The 25,462-nt window shown below is 42.2% G+C and overlaps 2 long non-coding RNA genes across 2 annotated transcripts; one reads left to right on the forward strand and one right to left on the reverse strand.

Moving 5' to 3' along the window:
* LOC109727037 lies at positions 5,583-9,235 on the forward strand. The gene is made up of 2 exons (XR_002220696.1): positions 5,583-6,115; positions 8,628-9,235. It is a non-coding gene; the product is annotated as an uncharacterized LOC109727037 (long non-coding RNA).
* LOC109727000 lies at positions 22,524-24,451 on the reverse strand. The gene is made up of 2 exons (XR_002220673.1): positions 24,007-24,451; positions 22,524-23,005 (listed from the first exon to the last, which is right to left on the reverse strand). It is a non-coding gene; the product is annotated as an uncharacterized LOC109727000 (long non-coding RNA).

Genomic DNA, 25,462 nt, shown 5'->3' on the forward strand with positions numbered 1-25,462 from the left:
TAAAATGGAGAAGATACGCGACTTTTAGTTTTCACTTAAGTGAATAGTAACTCCGGTTTTCCGGGGAAGCCACGGAGTAGAGTTGGCTTCTGGCGCGTATCGGACTCCGTTCATATCAGTCCAATAGCTCGTTTCGACCGGATCAGCTGTTCTGGAACTAGTGCCGCTGACGGATTTTGAGTTTGACGCACGGATTTCGAGAAAATCCAAAAATACATGTTTTATATGTATTTGTGTGTGTGATTCCTTCTATTGGAAGAAGGTTGGATTTTGTCGTGAATCCGTGGTCGATCGAGACGAAACGAAAGTGTAGCTTTGTTGTCTCCGAGGTACTGATTGCACTGGTGCAATCCGTTCGCAAATCTGACCGACGGATCTGTAGAGATTGCACGTTGATTGAGGAGAGGTCGGTGTAGGGAAAACGGTATTTTTGCCAAAGTCGCAATATTTTATGTACCGTTTCGCGTGAGATCGCACGTGGAGGGGTATTCGTGTGTATTACTCGCGCTGTGAGGGACTAGGTTTGGAATTATTTGTCCTTGAGGGGCTTTCTTGCAAATTACACCTTGTATATATGCATTGTTAGGGCTTTCTCGCATGAAACCCTAACCCTAAGCCACCCCAACTTACCCTAATCCACCCTAGCCGCCTCTGCCCTCGCCATGCTCGCACCCCGGCCGCCGGCGGGAGCTCCGGCCGCTGGGAACTCCGTGCCTGGCCTCTCCTCTACCTTTTCCTCCACCCAACCTTTACCACCCTTATCTCGGATCAGCCTGAGAGATCTACTCCTTGGGCCCTCTCCCCTGGCCGTGGTCTCCATCTCCGGCGAAGGCCCGGCCGGTCCTCGGACGTCCCCGCGCGCCGCCGTCGTTGCCTGGGCGCTCTACAGCCGAGCTGGACCAACTCGGGCCGAGCCCAGGCTGGTTTCCACCACGCGCCCTACCGCCGCCAGGGACCACATCGGCAACCTCCCTCGTGACCACCGGCACCCTCGCGCCCGGCCTGAATGGCCGCCGTCGCCGCCGCACGCCCTGGGCGCCGCCGCTGTGACCCTCTGCCGAGCTGAGTTCGGGTGGCCGCGCTTGAGTTGCGGGCCACCGCCACCGTCGCTCGCCTCCTCCCTCCTTCCCCTCCACCTTCAGGCGACCCTTTCTTGCCGTCTCCGACGTCCCCGCGGGTCCCCGGCCGCCTTGGTGGCCGTTCTGTCCGGCTGAACCCGAGCCGAGCGCGCAGGGGCTCGGGTTGCTCATGAGCAGTCGCCGCCGCCTCCCGACGCCGGCCGGAGTGAGCACCACCTCCGCCTGTCCGGCCGCACCCGCCCACCGCCGTCGATCCCGCCGCCGGAAGCTCCCTGTTGGCTGGACCGAGCCCAGGCTCTCCTCGGGTCGTGCGGCTAGGGCATCAATGCCCACCGCCTCCGCCGCCTCCCGTGGCCGACCGATGCGCGCCCGGACCTCCCCACACTGGCAGCACCCTCCTCTGGCCGGATATCCCGCCGTCCGGCTGCCGCCGGCCGCCCCGTGCCCCACCTTGCTCCGGTAAGTTTGTTGTTGGCTTCCTGCACCTTGTCTTGGGGTTCCGATCACTGTTTTGGTGAACCGAGGCCACCCCGAATCTGCTGGAGGTGAGCACGATGATCCTTGTTCAGTGCCGGTCATCGTGGCCACCTCTATTTAGGTCAGAGATGCTCCGGTTTGCGTGTTAGACGCGATTTAGGCGCTGTGCGCGCTGTTTCACGGATGTTTGCGTCGCTCGTGCGTCCTCCACAGTGGCCAGCAGTGCTCCGAAAGGTGAGCACGGCCTCCGGCACACCGAGACCAGTCAGCAGGAGTCTCGTCTTGGCTGTTTGACCTCTGGTTTGCGTTGTCGGACCATGAAAGCACCGAAATCGCATGAAATAATGCGATTTTGGGTCATCAGGAGGGCTTTTATGCATTTTGGTTCATTGTAGCTACTGTTGGCAGCAAGTGTTGGTTGAGGTTAACCTCTGGACTGATTGTCCAAGGCCCCAGACCCTTGCGAAGATCGGAAATGCATTTCCGGTGCGTTTTTCGGCGAAATCCGCCGACGGAACGCGGGTTCGGTTCAGAATTATTCCGACGGTGCTTCGTGAGCTTTGTGTAGTCGCTGAGCCTTGTTGGCTGGTCACTCGCGTCATTTCGAGAGTTCGGAAATGACGGGTGAGCGACGGTGGGTTCCGGTGTCGAAATTGACACTTCCGAGAACCCGAATCCGAACAATTATTCGGCGATTGCTGTTTGGTTATGTATCCTTGTGTTTGCTGCCAAATCCCATGACTAATGGTGTTTAGTGGCAGCGGGTAACTCACGGTATGAGTCGGTGTGTTCCGGGACAGTTCGTGGGTCCCGGCAGAGTCCCCGTGCGATTACGGGACTTCCGGCGTATTACGGCGATCGGTTTGGGAAACCGATCCCCAAGGGTTTGCTTGTAGGTTGTGGATTTAGTGGTTATTAGCTGTGGGTTAGACACTAACCCGGTGGACTTTCCTTAGGTCCGGTTGACGCTCTTTCGCAGTCAGGAGACAGGTGCGACAGTTGTACAGGTGGGTACTTCGATCCGACGTCGGTACAGTGGTGCACGCTCGGTGATATTTCTTCTATCCCTGTTCTTCTGTTGCTATTTTCGTATTATATATTGAGCTTGCATCCCCGTTGTTTCTATTATACTCTACTCATATGTTTCTATGCTCAGTATCATGTGTAGGAGTAGAGTAGTGTATCCATATGTGATACCGGTGACCTGATTGGTCGGTTCTCGTACTTTGTTCCGGTGACCTGATTGGTCGGTTCTCGTACTTCGTTTCGGTGACCTAGTTGATCGGTGCTTTTATCTTATATCCGTTGACCTGGTTGGTGGGTTGTTGCATTATGTATTGGGTTGGTCTGTTTCGTGACTTCTGTCGTTTGATGACCTTTGAGGTCGGTGTACCCTGAGGGGTAGGATTGTCGGCCATGGCCGACGGTAGTTCTAGATTATATACTCAGATGACTTGTTGATCGATTCTTGCATATATACAGTAGTTGACCTATTGATCAGTATCTACATACTTTTGGTAGGATGTTGAGTTGTTCCATCCCAGTTGACTTGATTAGTCAGTACTTGCATACAGTTGAGAGGATGTAGAGTCGTTCCATCCTAGTTGACCTGAGTGGTCGGTTCTTGTGCTTCTTTATAGTTGGATGACCTATTGGTCGGTTTGCCCCGAGGGGCGGTGATTGTCGGCTGGTTGCCGACATTTGGCTATTGATCATATCCGCATTGATCGCCACAGCTCGAGTGCATTTCACGTACACCAGCGGGTTGATCCCCCGCAGGAGGGTGTTCTTTTCCGGAAAAGTGGTCGTACATCCGACCCGTGAGCCCAGCGGTGTTCTCTTTGTGCTAGGGTTACATGCCAGGTGTGAGCAGGTAGTGGCTTTTGCCTGAGGTCCTTAGACCGACACGGCGGTTTAGATTGGGTACTTTTGGACTTCTCGTCCGGTTGACGCATATAGCTATAGTAGCGGTTGTTGCATATATACTTCTAGTTCTTTCTTTACAGTTGTCTTGCTACTATAGTTTTGATATCCTTGTATGCTTGCAGTTGTACATTACAGTAGCGGTAGTTGTGTTTTCATATATATATATCTCGTTCGTTCATTATCGTTGCTACTGTATTTTACTTACCCATACTGTTGGTTATCTCTTCCTGATCCGGTGAGTACTCCTCGCCTTCTTCGGCTTGCGGTACCCACTGGGAGGGGAGACATGTTTACATGTTCTCACCTCCCCCACTATTTTTCAGGTATTGCAGGCGTTGAGTTTTGGGACGAGACGTGAGGTACGTTCGTAGCGGTCGATAGAGCTTCCGACCCAGGTTATCGGTTTAGTTTTATCCCTACTATTCTGTTGTTATAGCTTAGTCAGTTTATATGGTTCAGTATTTTTATTACATTGGAATATGTGGACTTTCATGAATGTAATAAAAGGATTTCTGGATTTGGTAAAATAAAAGGTTTTCTACCCCTCGTGGTAGCTTTTATAAAAGATAAAAGTTTTCGCGTATGGAACAGTTTTCAAAAGATTTTTCGTGGACTTTTGTTTAAACATCGAATGTAAAACTACGGTGTGAATGGTGAATGTATGAATGTATAGCTATCTGTATATTCATTTAGTTGTGGTTGTATACTGTTTGTACTTTTGTACTTGTGCGACGCCGTGCAAATACAGGGGAGACTCTGTCCGTGTGAACAGTGGATTCCCTGTATTTGTGGCGGATCTGGCATACTCTGGGGTCAGGTTTTCAAAAAAAAAATTTAAACGCTTTTCCGCTGTGTTTCAAACTAAAAGGGGACCCCGGGGCGTGACACGTCGATTCCGTGTGGATACGCGTAGAGGCCGGGCATGCGCACGGCTAATCGGAATCTCTGTTCGTTATATTCAGTTTCAACCGTACAGTTAGATCAAAAGATCTTAACTGGTCCACGATAAGATGTCTAAATATAAAGAGTTTTGGTTTAGATTAAATTTTTACACAGTAACATGAGAATGATTCGCCGGCAACGGCTTGATTTATTAGTTTTCGGTTTTCATATATGATATATATTTAGCTTCCGAAAAAATTTTTAAAAGTGCAAAATTATTTTCCGCTACGTTTTTCTGATGTGCCGGTTAATTTCTAACATTTCCAACAGTATCTCAACCTACACTGTATTTATAATTATATCAATTATCCTAAGTATCAGTCACTGTCCTGCACGATGAGTACGGGTGGTACGCTAATGGGTTCAAATTTTGGTTTGCATAACGTGCGACGATTGTTCCCTTTGAATTCAAGGGCGGACGCGGAACTCCAAATTCAGCTGGAGTAAAGAAAATGGAAAACATATCGTTCCGCACGTCTCTGTTATGAGAAATTATTCTTCGTTTCGGGGTCCCAGAATAGTACCGGACAAAAATAACACAGGACGACGGAAAATGATTACGATTAGAACTGATTTGGATAAGTGATAATGCAATTCAGCATCTAGTATTTTCAGATTAATACGAAGGATTGGATTATCTAATTTCAAAACTTTGAATTCAAATATTGAAATTCATATCGAATTCAAGACTCAAGTTGAATTTAAAATTTAAAATCCGAAATTTGACATGTGAACACTTTGGTTTTAAATTTAAAATATTAATTAAATTTGACTTTGAATTCTAAATTTGCATTCAAGTTTGTAAGGCATATTCAAAATTCAAATTCTAAATTCTGATTTAAAATTTTAAATCAAAAATCATATATGAAATTTGAATGCAAGATTGTAATTTATTTAAATTTAAAATATAAATTTGAATTTCAATTATAGATTCAAAATCAAAAAATAAATTTGAATTTGCATTTGAATTTGAAATGTATATTCATAATTTGAATTCTAAATGAGAACTTAAACTTTAAGTTCAATTTTAATTTTAATTTTAATTTTAATTTTAAATCTAATTTTGGATTAAATTTAAATTTTATTTTAAAATTTATATTTTAATTTGGAAGGAGAGGAAGAGATTTAAATTAAATTGAGAGAGAAATCTATACATATAATGAAAGCCCAGTTCTACTGTGGCCAACGTGTCGCTTTCTCGGCGCCCCGCTCCTCTCGCGCCCCTTCGTCGCGTCCCCGCGTTTGGCGGGGGCTTCGGTGGCCCCCACAGCGGGGCGGGCGGCAGCGGCGGTCATGTGTGCGGGACCCCACAGTGGGCGGGCGGCAGCGGGTGGCGTCGGGCGCGCGGCGGGCGCCTACGTGTCGCCTCGCCAGCGCGCGCTGCGCACATGGCAGGGCCCCCGTCTCTCTCTCTCTCTCTTTCCCCTCGCGGGGGGTGCGGGTCGCCCGCAGATGGCGGGCCCCTCCACCACTCCCCCTGTCTCTCTCTCTCCCTCCGTGCGCGGGGGATGCGGGTCGCCCGCAGCCCTCCTCTCTCCGATCCGGGCCCCCACCTCCTTCTCTCTCCGATCCGGGCCTCCCCTGTCGGGTGTTTGTCGGGCCCTACCCTGACCTCCTCCTACGTCCAACGCGGAGGGTCGCGCTTCTCCCCACAGCTCCCGCAAACCTCGGGCCTTTGTCACCCTGCTACGGTATGCTTCTTTCCACCCCTCCCCATCCCCGCCGCCGCCGAAACTTCCTCGCCCAATTCCATGGCTTGGTCGCTGTCGCCTCTCTCTCTCTATCTCTCTCTCTACTCAGTGGAGCAAGGGGAGCTCCAAAAATTGTCCGTTTTGCTGCGCCCCTCATATGTTTGATGTAATGCCTACTAGAGTCTTTTATCTAATTCTCTCTCCACTATCAAATTTTTTTGATTTTACTATGCTTGCTCTTGCAATCTATTGCTTAATTGAAATTTTATGCTTTGTATCTGATAATAGGCGGTGGTGATGAGTTGAAAAAAAGAATGGCTGGGGACTCTTTCTTGCTCTCTGTAGTTCTGTCCTGTGCGGTTTATAGCAATGTTTTGTCTATTGTGGGTTTCTTTGCTTGCACCTGAATGTGAAAAGAATTTGAACCTTCTATTCCCTGAGACTTTGTCTTCACCGTGTTCCTCCCATGCGATGATGACCTTCCCAATGTCAGATGGTTGCGATAATTGAGAGAGGCCTGCGCTTTCTTGATTGGTAATGAGAGCACTTTGGATGGCTTATTTCTTAAGCAACCAGTTGTTCTCATTTGTGCTAAGAATGGTTTCGGTGTGTGCATGGTTTCTAACTCGGTCAGCACTACTAATCACGAAGGCTTCGCTGCCGATCTAATAATGTCAGATGAAATAAAATGCTTGCAAATACATAGGATATTAATGCAAACTATTGATTATTGTCATTGTTTGAGGCTAATTTTCTTAGTTCATTTTACAATATTGCCATTCCAATTCCTTTAGCAAACACAATTATATCAGATGGAAGAAAATGCTTGCAAATACATAGGATATGAATGGAAACTATTAATTGTTGGCATTGTTAATTTGAGGCTATTATTAGCATTGTGTTGCTGATTTTTGTTTCTAACCTGCATCATAGTTATGTTGACTCCTTTAAGAGGGAGTTTGCATATTTATAATATTGATTTTATAATTTTGAGTATCACAGTTGTTATGTCTCTTTTGCCCCAATCCTTCGGTGCATTATTATTTTCCCAATATTTCTTGATTTTCTCGATTTCATTTTGTTCCTGTCCATTTTCTAGCTTTTCTTTGAGGTGATGATGATAAGTAAGGCAAAGTATGAACGGTGGCTATTGCTTATGTGCTTATTTCTGAAAACTTTTGCTATTTAAGTTCTTCTGATGTCTTTTGAGGCAGTGGTGCTACAAAGGAAAAAAAGAGATTTGGATGGCCTAATCCCTCGGCAACCATCTCTTAAGTTTTAGTGTATAATCCTTTGATCTTTTAGCTCTTTCGATGTCTTTTGAGCCAGTGATGCTATAAAGAAAAAAATTTAAAGAGATTTGGACGGCCTAATCCCTTAGCAACCATCTCTTACGTTTTTTGATTCCTTGCCCAAGTTACTGATCCTGGTTGGATTTTTACATTACCTGAACCTCTATTTTTCTGCTTTTTGTTTATTGTTTATTATGATATAACCTGAGCTTCTCTTCTTTTAAGTTCTTTTTGTTATGAAAGGGATTTATTTCATTTAGGAAATATAATTCTTTTGTAATTTTCTTTCTCTCCTTTATCTTTCTCCAGTCTCAACCGGGCAAGAATTGGTGAAAGTAATATATGAAAGTGAAAGTTCTTGCTGATGCTAAGTGCTAACTACACAACAAAAATGCCAAGGAAATTTAAAACTAGAAATCTGACTATGTCGTTTAAGTCCATCCAAGCTTGCTTCTTTAGAAATTCAAGCTAAGTATAATAGCTACATGAGTAACTTAACAAACCTTTCTCACTAACCAAATTAAACAATGCAAGTCAGCTATGGAAATTGGCAATATTCTTCTTTTTTTTTTTCATGCAGTGGTTGAAATTTTACTTTACATGGTTAGGGCATTGACTATGTGTCTCAATTAACTGAACCTTCTTGATTGATGTTTAGAATGCAAACTTATTGTGTTTATCACCTGTAAATGCTCACATCATAGCTCTTCCCTCATAGTTTTCTACTTTTTGATCCTTCTATTCACATCGGTTAAGATTTTCTATCTATCAACATGCGAAGTAATTTGTTGTGCTGGTTAGTTTTAGAAGTTATTCTTGACACCTTTGAAGATTTGTAGAGCTTTATTGTGTTTCAGTACTTCACATTTTTTTTTTTTTTAAGTTGGAGCTCGCTTTTTGGTGCTGTGGCTCCTGCTTTCTGTTTAGAAAGTCCAGTACTTCTTGGTTGCTCTGCCTGTTCTTAAGCTCAATTTACTGGTTTTGGTTCCCTATATTCTTGATAGAATTTCAGCTCATCTTTACTTTGCTAACATTAGTTTCGTGTTTGTTTTGCTATTGGGATTTCCCAAAATTGCATTTCTACCATTGATTTGTCAAAATTGTGTTTTTGACTTGCTTTTACATACATTTGTTTTTTTACGCCTTTTTTCTCCTTTCTGTATTTCAATGTCATTTGGATACTTGATTATTTTACATCATTGTTTTGAGGTTTTGGCCAGGTAAAAACTCTTTCCTTTTGGCTTTCCCTTAGCATGAATTTCAAGGAAAAAAAGATGGTATACCTTGGAATCTGGAAGTCTCTTTTTGGTTCCTGCAGGTTTGCTATGTCTTCCTGGTTGCAGTTGGCGCTTTGTTGTTCTTCATAGTTCTGTCCTATATCTACTTGCCCTCCTATTTTCTCGGTCTTTGCCTTCCCCTCTTTTCGCCCATTGCTATGATGACCTTCCCCTAGAATGCCTGATGGTTGCGATAATTGAAAGGACCCTGGGCCTTCTTTGTTGGTGATGAGAGTACTTTGTGCATGCTATGATGACTACCTCTTGAATGTCCGCTTTCACCCGTTTCCCTTCCATGCTATGCTGATTGGACCCTTGAATGTTAGATGGTTGCGATGATTGAGAGAGGCCTACGCTTTCTTGATTGGTTATGAGAGGACTTTGGGTGGCTTGCTTCCTAGGCAACCAGTCGTTCTCATTTCTACTGACCATAGTTTTGGTGTGCGCATAGGTTCAAACTCAGATAGCGGTACTAACCAAGAAGGCTTTGTCGCCAGGCTCATAATATTTGATGACCGGGGGAGTCTGAGCAGAGTATATATATTTATTACCATAGCCATTCATGTATGCTTTTTGGTATTAATTTCACACACTGATTTACTAAGGAGTTTTTCGTCTTTCTTGGGAGTGTTGATTTAATTCTTCGGTTGTTGATTTTATGCTTCAATTTTCAATTCCCATTGTTTATTTGCTCCATTCATATATGTTGTTTTGTACAATTTTTCATACTTTAACCAAACCAAGTTGAAGATTTGCTTAAGTTCATTTACATAAGATGGATGATAAATTGCATAGGCAGAAAATTAGGGTGTGAGCTTTTTCAAATTTGCAAAGGACTAAAGGAGAAAAAAATAAATATATATCTTCTCCGTCGATGTGCGTGTGGGTTCTTATGTAGTTAGCAATTAATGCCTAGGGAAAGTCTGAGCAAAGTTTTTTGTTTTTCCTATGTTCTTCATGTAATTCCGAATTGCCTAGCTGAATTTTGAATTCCCATGCTATGATAGCCTTCTTCTTGAATGNGTTGTTTGAATTTGGGTTTAGTTTAACGACGTTTCGGTCGTTTAAATTTGGATTTAGTTTAACGACTTTTCGGTCGTATGAATTTGGGTTTAGTTTAACGACGTTTCGGTCGTTTAGATTTGAGAGGTTTTGGATTTTGAAATTTTATTTGTGGACTTTGGGTTTTGTGATTTATTTGTGACTTTGGGTTTTGGGATTTATTTGTGGATTTTGGTTTTGGGATTTATTTGTGGACTTTGGTTTTGGGATTTATTTATGGACTTTGGTTTTGGAATTTTTTTGTGGACTTTGGTTTTGAGATTTATTTGTGAACTTTGGGTTTGGGTTGGCTTAAACCTCTTGTATTTGATTTAGGATGAACCGTTATGTTTTGGTTCGAGACCCATCAATACTTGGTTTGAGTTGGGTTACCTTAAGTTTCTTTGGTCGCTTTGGATATAGTTTGGGTTGAACCGTTATGCTTTGGTTCGAGACCCATCAAGACTTGGTTTGGGTTGAACCGTTATGCTTTGGTTCGGGACCCATCAAGACTTGGTTTGAGTTGGGCGGCCTTAAGTTCATTTGGTCGCTTTGGATTTGGTTTGGGTTGAACCGCTATGCTTTGATTCGAGACCCATCAAGACTTGGTTTGGGTTGAACCGTTATGCTTTGGTTCGGGAACCATCAAGACTTGATTTGAGTTGGATTCTTTACGGTTGAGTTCGGATCGGACCCACTTTGGTTCGAGTTGGATCCTCTACTGCTTGGTTCAGACGGGATCTGGTTCGGTTCAGTATGGATCGGATCAACTTTAGTTCAAGTTGAATCCTGTTCGGTCGGTTTAGATAGGACCCAGTTTGGTTTGGATCCTGTTCGGTTCAGTTTGGATCAGATTCACTTTAGTTCAAGTTGAATCACATTCGGCTCAGTTTAGATAGGATCTGGTTTGGTTCGAATCCGGTTTATTCAGTTATGATCGGACCCTCCTCGGTTCGAGTTGGATTCTTTACGGTTAGGTTCGGATTGGAACCACTTCGGTTCGAGTCGGATCCTCTACGGCTTGGTTTGGATCGGACCCGCTTCAATTCGAGTCGAATTCTTCATGGTTTGGTTCGGATTGGACCACTTCGGTTCGGGTCGGATCCTTCATGGCTTGGTTTGGATCGAACCCACTTCAATTCGATTCGAATCCTTCATGGTTTGGTTCAGATCGGACCACTTCGGTTCAGGTCGGATCCTTCATGGTTTGGTTCGGATCAGACCCACTTCAATTGGAGTCGAATCCTTCATGATTTGGTTCAGATCGGACCACTTCGGTTCGGGTTGGATCCTTCATGATTTGGTTCGGATCGGACTCACTTCAATTCGAGTCGAATCCTTCATGATTTGGTTTGGATCGGACCTACTTCAATTCGAGCCGAATCTTTCATGGTTTGGTTCGGATTGGAGCCACTTTGGTCCGAGTCGGACCCTTTGTGGTTCGGTTCAGATAGGATCCGGTTTGGTTCAGTTCAGATCGAATTCACTTTGGTTTAAGTTGAATTCTTTATGGTTCAGTTCGGACCAGATCTGGTTCGGTTCGGCTCCGGTTTAGTTCAGTTTGGTTTGATTCAAGTTGAATCTTGTTCGATTCGGACCGAATCTGGTTTGGTTCAGATCTGGTTCGGTTTAGTGCAAATCGGGGTTTATTTTGGTTTAAGTTGAATCTTGTTCAGCTCGGACCAGATCTAGTTTGGTTCGGATCCGGTTCGGTTTAGTTCAGATCGGGTTCACTTTGATTCAAGTCGAATCCTGTTCGGTTCGGATTGGACTCATTTCAATTTGAGTCGTATCCTTTATGGTTCTGATTGGATTGGACCGGATTCGGTCCGAGTCGGTTCAAGTCAAATCCTATTCGGTTCGGTTCAGATCGGATTCACTTTGGTTCAAGTTGAATCCTTTGTGGTTCGGTTCAGACCAGATCCGGTTCGGTTCAGATCAGATCGGATTCACTTTAATTCAAGTCGAATCCCTTATGGTTCAGTTTAAGCTGAACCGGCTTGTAATTTGGTTTGGTTTGGTTAATATCTTTAATGATTCAATTTTTGAATGGTATGAGACTCGATTTTAATTAGACCCGTCAATTAGATTGGATCGGCTTATCGTCCGATTTCATTTATCATTATGGCTTGGCTCGTCCGGGTCAAGCCTATCACGAAGACGGCGACCCGGTCTAATTGAGCCGAACTCGGGTCAAGCCTATCACGAAGACGGCGACCCGGTTTAATTAGCCGAACTCGGGTCAAGCCAATCACTAAGACGGCGACCCGATTTAATTAACCGAACTCGGGTCAAGCCTATCACGAAGACGGCGACCCGGTTTAATTAACCGAACTCGGGTCAAGCCTATCACGAAGACGGCGACGCGGTTTATTTGAACCGAACTCGGGTCAAGCCTATCACGAAGATGGCGACCCGGTTTAATTAGCTAAACTCGGGTCAAGCCTATCACTAAGACGGCGACCCGGTTTAATTTACCGAACTCGGGTGAAGCCTATCACGAAGACGGTGACCCGGTTTAATTAACCGAACTCGGGTCAAGCCTATCACGAAGACAGCGACCCGATTTATTTGAACCGAACTCGAGTCAAGCCTATCACGAAGACGGCGACCCGGTTTAATTAGCCGAACTCGGGTCAAGCCTATCACGAAGATGGCGACCCGGTTTAATTAACCGGACTCGGGTCAAGCCTATCACGAAGACGGCGACCCGTCTCAATTAATCGGACTCGGGTCAAGCCTATCACGAAGACAGCGACCCGGTTTATGTCAAATTGGATCTAGCCTATCACGAAGACGGCAATTCAAATATTTATTTTATTATCTTATTTTATTTTATTATCATTTATTTTTTTTGAGATTTGAGCGTGTCGAGCCTATCACGAAAACGGCCGCACAATCAAATCGGTTGGAGGTTCGTCGTCGCGTCATTCGCACGCTCGTGTAAATCTTTTGTCGATGTTGAGGAGATGGACGTTTAGTGAATACGTGCGTACGATATAGTAACGATCCAATGCCGGATTTGATCGGGTCAACCTAAAACGAAGACAGTCGTGTTGATCAAACCAACAAATAAATCGTGACTATACATTTGCACGTATACACCAATCCGCCGTCGTCGGGGAAGAAGAAGAAAGAGAAGGTCATGAGGCCTCCTTGCACACCGTTGTCGTCGTCGAAGTCGTCACAGCCGCCGTTGTCGAAGTCGTCGTTGTCGTTGTCGTCGCCGCGCCGCCGCAAAATGAAAGAGACGACTTTCTTTCTTTGTTCTTTTGTGTACGGATTGGGGGGTGTGCTCACAGCACACCCCCTCCCTTTGTTGCTGATGCACGGCAAGAGAATGGGGGGGATGAACAAAAGATTTTCTTTTTCTTTTTCTTTTTCTTTTTTTTGTTCTTCTTTTCTCTTTTTTTTTTGCTTTTTTTTGTTTCTTTTTGTTTCTTTTTTTTTTCCCCCTCTCTCTCAGAGAATTTATTTTTGAATCTCATGGTCCAATTTATAGTGGTTTTTTTGGACCTCTTCATTTTGGGCAACAATTCAAATATTTTTAAAAATAAGGTAACAATATATTTTTATTTCTTTTCCTTTTAGTAGTTGGTCATCTATGGCAACTATTAATCACCTCAATTCATTTTATCCCCTTCCTTCTATATTCTCAATTTGAATTTCAAATTTCAAAATTTTTTGATCCCAACAAAGTGACCCCACATTTTTTCTGCGAGTGCTATGCGAGCGGGAAAAGGTGCAGTCTCAAGAATTCATCATTTTCTTTTGTAAAGAGTGATGTAACCTAGCACTCCCGGGATGGTTCTGCTATGTTAATGTCTCTTAATGTCTCTTGAGAAGATGTTGCTGTCGATGGCAAGTGGAAACTTCCCTCGAATGCTTTAGAGTTGAGTCCCGGTACTCTAAGACCAATATCGTTCCATCTGACATAGTATGAGTGTATATTTTTTCCATCGGATGATCAAAATTTCAGGAGACATTCTTATTCTCATGTATGAAAAATGCACCCCGACGAACTACAATCTTGATGAGCATAATAACAAACTCCATCTCATTGCTCGCCATATATAAATAGCATATTCGATCAACATGGTGAGCATAGTATTGGTTCATTGATCGGGCACAATGAATGTAAGGCCATATTCATGATATCATAACTTTGTCGCTTCGTTATGGGCCAATTCAAATGAGCACGATTCACTGACATTTTCGTCATGGCACCCAAATTGGATTGGGCATTAAAATTGCACTCGACAAGTTCTTTTTTTCTGGACATGGATCGCGTTGGTAAGTTGACATGCTTGTATACCCTTTGATCAAAGGCCACCTTAGAGCTGCATTTCTTCAACCAGAAGTTTTTGATAGAGAATGAGTTGAATCAAGCTCTGTATAGGATGACTTATTTTGAGCCTTCGTCTGTAGATCTTCAAAGTCAGATTGTCGGGATACATGCATCTTTACATGTGGTTAGGAAAGTCCCTATAAGATCTCCTTAGAATGGCATATCTGTAGGATTTCAAAAAAAGGGGACGGGAGGGAAAGGGGTGATCATCTCATGCGGTTGATAAAACTCTCCTAAACTCTTCAATATTACATATATGTATGTCCTCAAAATGGGATAGGAGGGCAAAGGGCATCTCCACATGCAGTTAAGCAAAACCCTCTAAGATGACTTCTTTTTTTTTTCTTTTCTTTTTTTTTTTTTTGCTCTTTTCTTTTTGAAACAATCTGATGTATCGTTGTTGTCGTGTAGGGATGAATCAGCATTCCATCGTCTACGAAATTTTTATTATTTTATTATGACAGTTGGCGCCCGCGAGAGGGTCCTAGCCAAAAGCATTTCCCTAATTTTTGTGTGTGAGCCTAAAGTAGGTTATTTCACAGCGGGGCTCTGGGAGATATTTTTTTCTCTTCTCTTTCTTTTTTTTTCTTTTTGCTTTTTTTTTAATTTCTTTTTGCTTTTTTTTTTGCTCTTTTTTTTGCTCTTTTTTTTTTGCTTTTTTTTTCTTTTTTTTTGCTTTTTTTTTGCCTTTTTTTTTGCTTTCTTTTTTTTTGCTCTCTTTTTTTTCTTTTTTTTTTATTTTCTTTTGAATTTTTTTTATTTTTTTTATTTTGGCAAAGGATCAACTTTATCCCATCTAGAAAGATAATATATTGTAATAAAAGCAAAGCTATTCCCCCCGGGGCAAGAATGTATATATGGCTCCAAAATAAAGGATTGTTGATTGCCTCCATTCCATTCGTTCCCCACATGACGAATAGTTAGGGCGCACTCGTAGGGTGCAAAGGTTTTGGGATTAATTATATTGTGGTGCCTTTATCGAATTAGAAGATAAAGGACCATGATTGTTTGTGTAAGTCGTCTTGCCCCCTGACGACTTAAGCAGCAAGCCAGTGATCAGAACATTCTCCGTGATGTTACCAAATCGAAAGGAGAATGAACTGATATCTTCAGAAGGATGGAGGACTGACTGTCCTTGATGAATAACCAAGATATGACATCGGGAGGGAGGAGACCACAATCGTCAGTAAGAATCGTCCTCCCCCCTAATGACTTGAGCGGCAGATCAGAATTCCTTTCGCTTTGATCTCAATCGAGGTAGAGAATGTGGTGTTGTTGGAAGCCATTGCTCCTCTTGGCAACGAATAACCAAGATATGATGTTGAGAGGGAGAAGACCACGATTGTCAGCCAGAATAATCTTGCCCCCTGATGACTTAAGCGGCAGATCAGGACATGGCGGTAGCTAGAACGTCCTCTGTGGTGATGCCATATTGGAGGAAAATTGAAATTTCTCGCTTTGATCTCCACCGAGAGAGAGAATGTGGTATTGATTGAAGCCATTGCTCCTCTTGGCAACGAATAGCCAAGATATGATATTGAGAGGGAGAAGACCACTATTGTCTGTCAGAATAATCTTGCCCCCTGATGACTTAAGCGGCAGATCAGGATATGGTGGTAGCCAGAACGTCCTCTGTGGTGATGCCATATTGGAGGAAAATCAAAATTTCTCGCTTTGATCTCCACTGAGGTAGAGAATGTGGTATTGATTGAAGCCATTGCTCCTCTTGGCAACGAATAGCCAAGATATGATGTTCAGAGGGAGAAGACGACGATTGTCAGCAAGAATCGTCCTGCCCCCTGATGATTTGACCGGCAGAGCAATACATGACGGTAGACATAACGTCCTTTGTGGTGATGCCATATTGGAGGATAACCGACATGCTTCTTTCGTCTCGATCAAGGCGATGTTGTTCGATTGGATTGCTCCGCTTGGATAAAGCCATATTTATCGGTCAAATGTTTATACATAAGTCTCTTATCAGCATTATTGGATTTGGTCTAAAAAATGGAGGGTGAAGCCATGTCCCACCGGGCGTGCCATTTTGTCTGCCGCGAACGAATCGGCCCAGCTGTAGGTTGTTTCTAAGGCGAGTGGTCATTCATGGTAGAGGTTGAGTTTACTTAAGTTTTATTTTGAAATCAGGATTATAGGTTCATGACTTCCAACAGACTCAAGAATCTGCTGTTAATTACCCCACACTTTCGGTGTTAAGGAACCCTCGATTAAGAGACCAATTATAAATGCTGATAATAAAGGAGACAAAACAGGAAAATAAAATTTTATTAATATGATTTACCGTGTACATGACTTAAGCAGGGGCATACCTCCACTGTACATGAATTTTATAATACATTGCGGTCGGTTTAAGTTTGCAGCTCAGTTTAATGACATGGCGGTCGGGTTCACCTTTGTTGTATATTCCAAGGTGGAGATGTGACCAAACTCCAAGTATATATATTGAGGTAGATCAGATTTGATATTACCAGAAAGTAGAAAGTGGCTAATTCCTGAGTGTATGGATCAGGATTAACCGAGTTTAATATGTTTTCACTCTAGTTATATGTGCTAGAGTGAAGATCTGACTAAGCCCTAAGGTATTGCGTTAGGGTTTGTCGGAATTGATTCGTATGAGCTCCAAGTATATGTATTAGAGCTCGATCTGGTATGGATTTCACTCTAGGTATATGTGCTAGAGCAAAAGGCTGACTAGACCCTAAGTATATGGGTTAGGACTAGTCGAGCACAGATTGACTTTCATTCTAGGTATATGTGCTAGAGCAAAAGGCTGACTAGACCCTAAGTATATGGGTTAGGACTAGTCGAGCATGATTTGACTTCCACTCTAGGTATATGTGCTAGAGCAAAAGACTGACTAGACCCAAAATATATAGGTTAGGACTAGTCAAGTATGGTTTGACTTCCACTCTAGGTATATGTGCTAGAGCAAAAGGCTAACAAGATCCTAAGGATATGTGTTAGGACTAGTCGAGCATGATTTGACTTCCACTCTAGCTATATGTGCTAGAGCAAAAGGCTGACTGGACCCTAAGGATATGTGTTAGGGTTAGTCGGATGAATTCTAAGTATATGTGTTAGAGTTCGAATAAACTTGATATCATTTGACTGAATTCTAAATATATGGCTTAGAACTCTGTCGATTTGGAGATGTTTTGCCTTAGTTATATGTGCTAAGGCGATCGACTTAGCCCTAAGTATATGTATTAGGGGTAGTAAATATTTAATTTTCACTCTAGGCATATGTGCTAGAGTAAAAAATGTTCATGATGAACTTGGGTTTAGTTTAACGACTTTACGGTCGTTTGATTTTGGGTTTAGTTTAACGACTGTACGGTCGTTTGTATTTGGGTTTAGTTTAATGACTTTTCGGTCGTTTGATTTTGGTTTAGTTTAACGACTTTTCGGTCGTTTGAATTTGGGCTTAGTTTAACGACTTTTCGGTCGTTTGAATTTGGGTTTAGTTTAACGACGTTTCGGTCGTTTGGATTTGGGTTTAGTTTAACGACTTTTCGATCGTTTGAATTTGGGTTTAGTTTAACGACGTTTCTGTCGTTTAGATTTGAGATGCTTTGGATTTTGGGGTTTTATTTGTGGACTTTAGGTCTTGGGATTTATTTGTGGACTTTGGATTTTGGGATTTATTTGTGGATTTTGGTTTTGGAATTTATTTGTGGACTTTGGTTTTGGGATTTATTTGTGGACTTTGGTTTTGGGATTTATTTGTGGACTTTGGGTTTTGGTTGGCTTAAACCTCTTGTATTTGATATGGGATGAACCGTTATGTTTTGGTTCGGGACCCATCAAGACTTGGTTTGAGTTGGGCGACCTTAAGTTTCTTTGGTCGCTTTGGATTTGGTTTGGGTTGAACTGTTATACTTTGGTTCGAGACCTATGAAGACTTGGTTTGGGTTGAACCGTTATGCTTTGGTTCGGGACCCATCAAGACTTGGTTTGAGTTGGGCGACCTTAAGTTTCTTTGGTCGCTTTGGATTTGGTTTGGGTTGAACTGTTATGCTTTAGTTCGAGACCCATCAAGACTTGGTTTGGGTTGACCCGTTATGCTTTGGTTCGGTACCCATCAAGACTTGGTTTGAGTTGGGCGGCCTTAAGTTCATTTGGTCGCTTTGGATTTGGTTCAAGTCGAATCATATTTGGTTCAGTTCAGACAGGATCCGGTTTGGTTCGGATCTAGTTCGGTTCAGCTCTGATCGGATTCGCTTTGGTTTAAGTTGAATCCTGTTCGGTTCGGTTCAGACAGGATCCGGTTTGGTTCGGATCTAGTTCGGTTCAGCTCTGATCGGATTCGCTTTGGTTTAAGTTGAATCCTGTTCGGTTCGGTTCAGACAAGATTCGGTTCGGTTTGGATTGGATTCACTTTGATTCGGGTTGGATCCTTCATGATTTGGTTCGGATCGGACCACTTCGGTTCGGGTCGGATCCTTCATGACTTGGTTTGGATCGGACCCACTTCAATTCGAGTCGAATCCTTCATGGTTTGGTTCGGATCGGACCACTTCGGTTCGGGTCGGATCCTTCATGGTTTGGTTCGGATCGGACCCACTTCAATTGGAGTCGAATCCTTCATGATTTGGTTCGGATCGGACCACTTCGGTTCAGGTTGGACCCTTTATGATTTGGTTCGGATCGGACCCATTTCAATTCGAGTCGAATCCTTCATGATTTGGTTTGGATCGGACCTACTTCAATTCGATTCGAATCTTTCATAGTTTGGTTCGGATTAGAGCCACTTTGGTCCGAGTAGGACCCTTTGTGGTTCGGTTCAGATAGGATCCGGTTTGGTTCAATTCAGATCAAATTCACTTTGGTTTAAGTTGAATCCTTTATGGTTCAGTTCGGACCAGATCTGGCTCGGTTCGGATCCGGTTTAGTTCAGTTTGGTTTGATTCAAGTTGAATCTCATTCGATTCGGACCGGATCTGGTTTGGTTCAGATTGGTTCGGTTTAGTTCAGATCGGGGTTTACTTTGGTTTAAGTTGAATCTTGTTCAGTTCGGACCAGATTTGGTTTGGTTCTGATCCGGTTCGGTTTAGTTCAGATCGGGTTCACTTTGATTCAAGTCGAATCCTGTTCGGTTCGGATTGGACTCATTTCGGTTCGAGTCGGATCCTTTATAGTTCTGATCGGATTGGACCGGATTCGGTCCGAGTGGTTCAAGTCAAATCCTATTCGGTTCGGTTCAGATCGGATTCACTTTGGTTCAAGTTGAATCCTTTGTGGTTCGATTCAGATCAGATCCGGTTCGGTTCAGTTCAGATCGGACTCACTTTAGTTCAAGTCGAATCCCTTATGGTTCGGTTTAAGCTGAACCGACTTGTAATTTGGTTTGGTTTGGTTAATATCTTTAATGGTTCAATTTTTGATTGGTATGAGACTCAATTAAAATTAGACCGGTTAGATTGGATCGGCTTATCGTCCGATTTGATTTATCATTATGGCTTGGCTCGCTCGGGTCAAGCCTATCACGAAGACGACAACACGGTCTAATTGAGCCGAACTCGGGTCAAGCCTATCACGAAGACGGCGACCCGGTTTAATTAGCCGAACTCGGGTCAAGCCAATCACTAAGACGGCGACCCGGTTTAATTAACCGAAGTCGGGTCAAGCCTATCACGAAGACAGCGATCCGGTTTAATTAACCGAACTCGGGTCGCGTGCCAGTATAATAAATCAGTATAATAAATTCAAATGTTTTTTATATGTTAATTAAATAAATAAAAAATTAATTAAAATCTATTACGATGGTTTTTAAAGTTGTAGAAAAATCTTTTTTACCTCTCTTTTATATCCAATCTCTCTCTCTCGTATTAATTTATTATCCTTCTCTTTATCTCATGAGCTCTAATCTCCCTCACTCCCTCAACTTTAAAATCTTTTTCCCTCCTCTCTCTCGAATCAAATCTCTCTCTTTTTCTCAACTTCAAATCTCTCTTTTTCTATTCAAATCTCTTTCTATACTCCAATCTCACATTTCCTATTATTATGATTGATCGGCCGCCCATCCCTCTTTCTTTCTCTAATCTGTATAATACTAATGGGTTAAGTAATTATACTCCTATGGGTGAGAGGACGTTCCCTTACTCTAATCATGAAACCCTACTTAGAGTAAGGGTTCACTTAGATTATAATGGTTGATTTAATGAATCATGGAAATCAGTTTGTGGTAGTATAAAAAAATAAGGGTAACGTAATGATCCTTAGAATTTTTCTATCGTGCTTGGTTTGCGTGGGATTACCACTAGACTCTGTATTCGAGATATACAATCATGTGATCAGGCATATCGTATGTGGTTTACCAGTTCGATAACTATTCCTGAACTTGGAACGACTCAACTTTCATACCTCTTACTACGTTTGGTCAAACGGTGAGTTAAGATCTTTTGATGGTTAACTTGAAGTGTCGTTGGGATCCTAGGACTTCATTTAGTCTTACCAGTTAGTTTAGAGAAAAAAATTAATTATATTATCTCTTGTTAAAGTAATCAACGCTTCGAAGTAAATTTCTGGATATATTTCGGGGTACGTATGTACGTCCTATGTTGTGAGTTGAGTGGATTAGATTTCATAGGAAAGGGAGTTTGAAGAGGATTGTTTCTTTAATACTTCAAGGGAAGTATTAAGAACTGCTCACAACTTTTCCACTACAGTTTAATTGGGTCGTTTGTTATCGTAGTTCTACTGAACATTAAACTAAAGTTTATATATCGTATGATCTTTACTAAAAGAAGTATACGATTCATACTCTCTTACTCACGAACAAACGATTCGATGTTAGTATTCACTGAATAAACAAATAAAAGAAATAATTTAAAAACATCTAAGATGTTCTCACTCCTTCTTCCCAGCCCCCCACTGATTTTTACAATTCACCAAATTTTTCAAATTCGGCCCTCTTTTCTCACGTCATTGCTAGCTATTACTGAATTCTTCTCATCACCGTTCACTACAACATGTAAAAACAACCCTAGTTTTTTAAAACTTTAAACTTTAAGTTTAACTCTTATATCTTCCTTCCCCTATTTTACTTAACTCCACTAATTATCAACAGAATCTACTGGTTGATAATTTTCTTTTTCTTTATTTTTATATAACAGTGGAATAAAAATTTTTATAAACTTAACAACGGGTTTTACTTCTCCAGGTTTTTTTGGTGATATTTAACCTGGTACTCTAAGTTTTTATTTAAGAGAATCTCTTCCCCCCTCCCCCCCTCTTTGTTTTTTTTCGTTCTCTTTTCTTTTTGTTTTTTTTCTTTTTCTTTTTCTTTTTCTTTTAAAAAACAAGTAGGGGGGGAAGAGGACGGCACGTAGTCGTTGTTTCCCTCCCCCGCACGAGTGTCGTGTGGGGGGTTAGGCATGTGTTTTCTTGTTTCTTTCTTTCAGCAGAGAAAGTAAAACGCCGCCGCGCTGCTACTGCTGCTGCTGCTGCTGCTGCTGAAGCTGTTGCCGCCGACACTGCTGAAGCTGCTGCTGTTGCCACACGCTCCTCCGGAGTACTGGAGGAGAAAGAAGAAGAAGAGGCTGCTGCCGGCTAACCACATATGCACGTTTGCATATCAGTGCTAAATAAACAACCAAACTAGTTGTGCTGGCAGAAGTACTATCGAACTGGGCTAGTTTAGGCCGTAACCTAGCAATGATATAGCATGCGTGCATAAGTGATTTGCAGGCAGAGGAGTTGTAGCTGCTTTCTAAATGTGCTCGCACGCTTACTGCGCTGCTGCTTGGAGGTTGGCTAAACTAACACGCCGGCAGAAGCACTATCCGAGCTGTGAGAGTTTAGATTTTTTTTTACTATTATTTTATTTTATTCTATTATTTTATTTATAAACCTAGCGGCAGAAGCACTATCCGATCTAGGTTAAACTGTATTTGGCCCAGCGGCAGAAGCACTATCCGAACTGGGCTCAGGCTAATTAACTCGGCCCAGCGGCAGAAGCACTATCCGAACTGGACTCAGGCCAATTAATTTGGCCCAGTGGCAGAAGCACTATCCGAACTGGACTCAAGCCAAGTTTATTTGGCCTAGCGGCAGAAGCACTATCCGAACTGGGCTCAAGCCAATTAATTTGGCCCAACGGCAGAAGCACTATCCGAACTGGGCTCAAACCGATTAATTTGGCCCAGCGGCAGAAGCACTATCCGAACTGAGCTCAAGCCAAGTTTATTTGGCCCAGCGGCAGAAGCACTATCCGAACTGGGCTCAAGTCAATTAATTTGGCCCAGAGGCAGAAGCACTATCCGAACTGGGCTCAAGCCAATTAATTTGGCCCAGCGGCAGAATCACTATCCGAACTGGGTTCAAGCCGATTAATTTGACCCAGCGGCAGAAGCACTATCCGAACTGGGTTCAAGCCAAGTTTATTTAGCCCAGCGGTAGAAGCACTATCCGAANTGATTCAGCCCATCTAGTTAAGCTTTTTGAGATCATTGGAACTATCATGGAAGCATTACGAGTTACAACAACACAAAGCCACGCACAAAGTAAACATTACAATAAAGTAAAACAAAACCTAATAAAACACCAACACTCGAGATATATATAAAAAAGAAAAAGCACGAAATTGAAAAGGAGAAACTAAACATTAGTTAATTACGCAGTCCATCCTCATAAGAAATGACTACTAAATTATTATATTCTTTGATAAACCAGCTTTCGAGTTTGAGAGATTCCTGAGTTCAGATCAGAGGTGGGCAGGGTGGAAAGAATCCCCAAAAAGAAAAAATTAATACACCTCACAAAATGCGATTATCTTACTTGCTATATCAGGAGGGGATGAAGGTAAATCAGACCCAATTGAAGACGACCCAACATGACTTGGTGTTGTCGTTGCCCGTGACGAAGAGGCGCTTGAACCCACCGTAGTACGTAATGTTGAAGCTCTCACCATCACCTTGAAGAAATAAAAATACAATATATTATTCCAACCATAATAGATATATTAAGTATCAACAAGTAATATACTTTAAATTAGAAATAAATCTATATTGGCAATAGTAGCAAAATTGAACAAATGAAATCTATAGATACATACCGGCAATAGTAGCAAAGCACCTATTAACTGGACGGATTCGAAAAATTGCTTGATTAGGTCTAGGCAAAACTTCTTGTCTATAGATACATCATATGCACAAAACTTCTTGTCTACATGGACACAGTCTTTGCTATGCATGCACGACAGCGGGATACAAAGCATACAATAATTTATCAAAATAGGATATACACATCCTACTGTTACAACCATCAAGCACATGACTCACACTACAATAACCAGCAGCATGATTGATAATGTTTCCTCCGAACCCTATAGACATGACAAGCCCTCCAATCTCCGAATACACTGAACATATCACTCCAGTCCCCACAATCAAAATACAAATCACCTCCATTCTCTGGTTCCTTTACATAAAAGCATTTTTTTTAAATCCGAGATCACGAGAAAAGAGATAACTATTCTAAAACAAAACCATTACATAAAACCGATTATCATGATCCAGGCACAATGAAAGGAAACTTAACTAAACAAAATAAATCGGTACATATATCCAAATTAACCATGTGAATCCATGACTGAACATAAGACAACCCAACTCTACATATATATAAAACAAGTTATTTGCCTACTTGTCATGTGTCATAACCGATAATATGATGTCTATAATCAAGTACCTGTGATACTACCAGTCGAGAATCATAGTCAATATGAACATGTCTACCAGGATGCATGATAACGATCACAAGTAGTGAGGCAGTTTAAGGGCCATGTAATCACAACAACAGGTAATAAGGCTAGTAAAGAACGATACTAAACATCTAAGCATGGGTAGAGTATCAGGTAGAATAAGGAAATGCCAGCCAAGTGATTATGTACCAATGCTGAATTGAATCACCCACCTATACTTCAAAGTTGCTCGAGTCTTCGATTCATTCCAAGTCCACGACTACTACCGTTGCCTGCACCTAATCAAGCACACAAGTGTTATACCCAGCCTCTAGTTTAGCACACAGACTTCTCCTATTCAGACAACATATGCCTAATTGATATTAGCTTTAATAAATGCAATTCTAAGAAGACAAAGACAAGCTTGCAAACCTGAAACTAATTAATATTAGCTTATTCATCTAAACTATCTTTGATATTAAGCAAATCAATATTCAACACATCAGCATCTATAGTAATCCCTTCTGTATCATTTCGTATTAACTCAAACCCATCATCTTCATCCTCAATGTTCATGTATCCACAATGTAGCCATATGGTGTGTCCACATTGGCGGGTTTTAATTTAACCCGATCCACTTAAGATGTGGATTGGAATTTATCTTAATAAGTTTAGGATAAGAATCTATATAAGATTCAGGATATTTAGGAGTTCTGTTATTCTATATATACGCCCCATTTTTCTCTCCGAAAAAGAGACGATCGCATACGATCAAATTCGTAAGAACCCACGAAATATCTTCCTTTTTCTCTCTCTTCTTCCTCTCTGGGATTTCCACCTACGTTCCCGGGGTTTTGGAGTGTGGACATAGAAGAGGACTCTGGTAGCCCTCTTCGATTGGCATCCGTCGCATTAGATCCGCATCCAATCGGTGGCGTAAAGCGTACGCGAAGGAGAAGGCGAGAAACGTGGGAGATCCAGAAGTTTCAAGGCAAGGACGATCCAAGAAGGCTTGTAAAACAAGCAATCCTATCCGATTTGGGTTCCCGGATACGTTGGCTATCCAGTTTGTAAGTTTCCGCTGCTTATAATTTCCAACACACAAGAATTTCCAATTATCTCAGCTTCTTGGATGATCTCCTCCATTATTGAAGAACTTTGAACGCCAACTTCGTTACTCTCCATCGTTGGAATGTCATACAAATCACGCGGTATTGTCTTAATTACAAAATGCCACTTTGGATCGTTAATATCTTCCACGTAGTAAACTTGTTGCCAAAGCCTTAGGAGCTAGTTGTGTTTCCTTTTCCCCATTAAATAATTTTTTATCTTTTCGCCATTTATGACCAGGTGGCAAAAAGCGACGACGACCCATATAGCAAAATTTCTTGCCATGCCTTAACTAGGAGGAAGCAGTGTCTTTATTATAGCAAGGACATGCTAGTTTTTCTTTTGTGCTCCAACCTAATAAATTGGCATATGCTTGAAAGTCACTTATGGTCCAAAGTATTGCGGCACGCATTTTGAAATTCTCTTTCTTGGATAAATCATATGTCTCAACCCCCGTTTCCCACAACTCCTTCAATTCCTCAAAAAGAGGTGCCATGTATACATCTATGTCATTTCCAGGAGCCTTTGGACCAGGAATAATTAAAGATATCATAAAAAAATCACTCTTCATGCACATCC

The sequence above is a fragment of the Ananas comosus genome, linkage group 22 (genome assembly GCF_001540865.1).
Source record: "Ananas comosus cultivar F153 linkage group 22, ASM154086v1, whole genome shotgun sequence".
Taxonomy (NCBI): Eukaryota; Viridiplantae; Streptophyta; class Magnoliopsida; order Poales; family Bromeliaceae; genus Ananas; species Ananas comosus.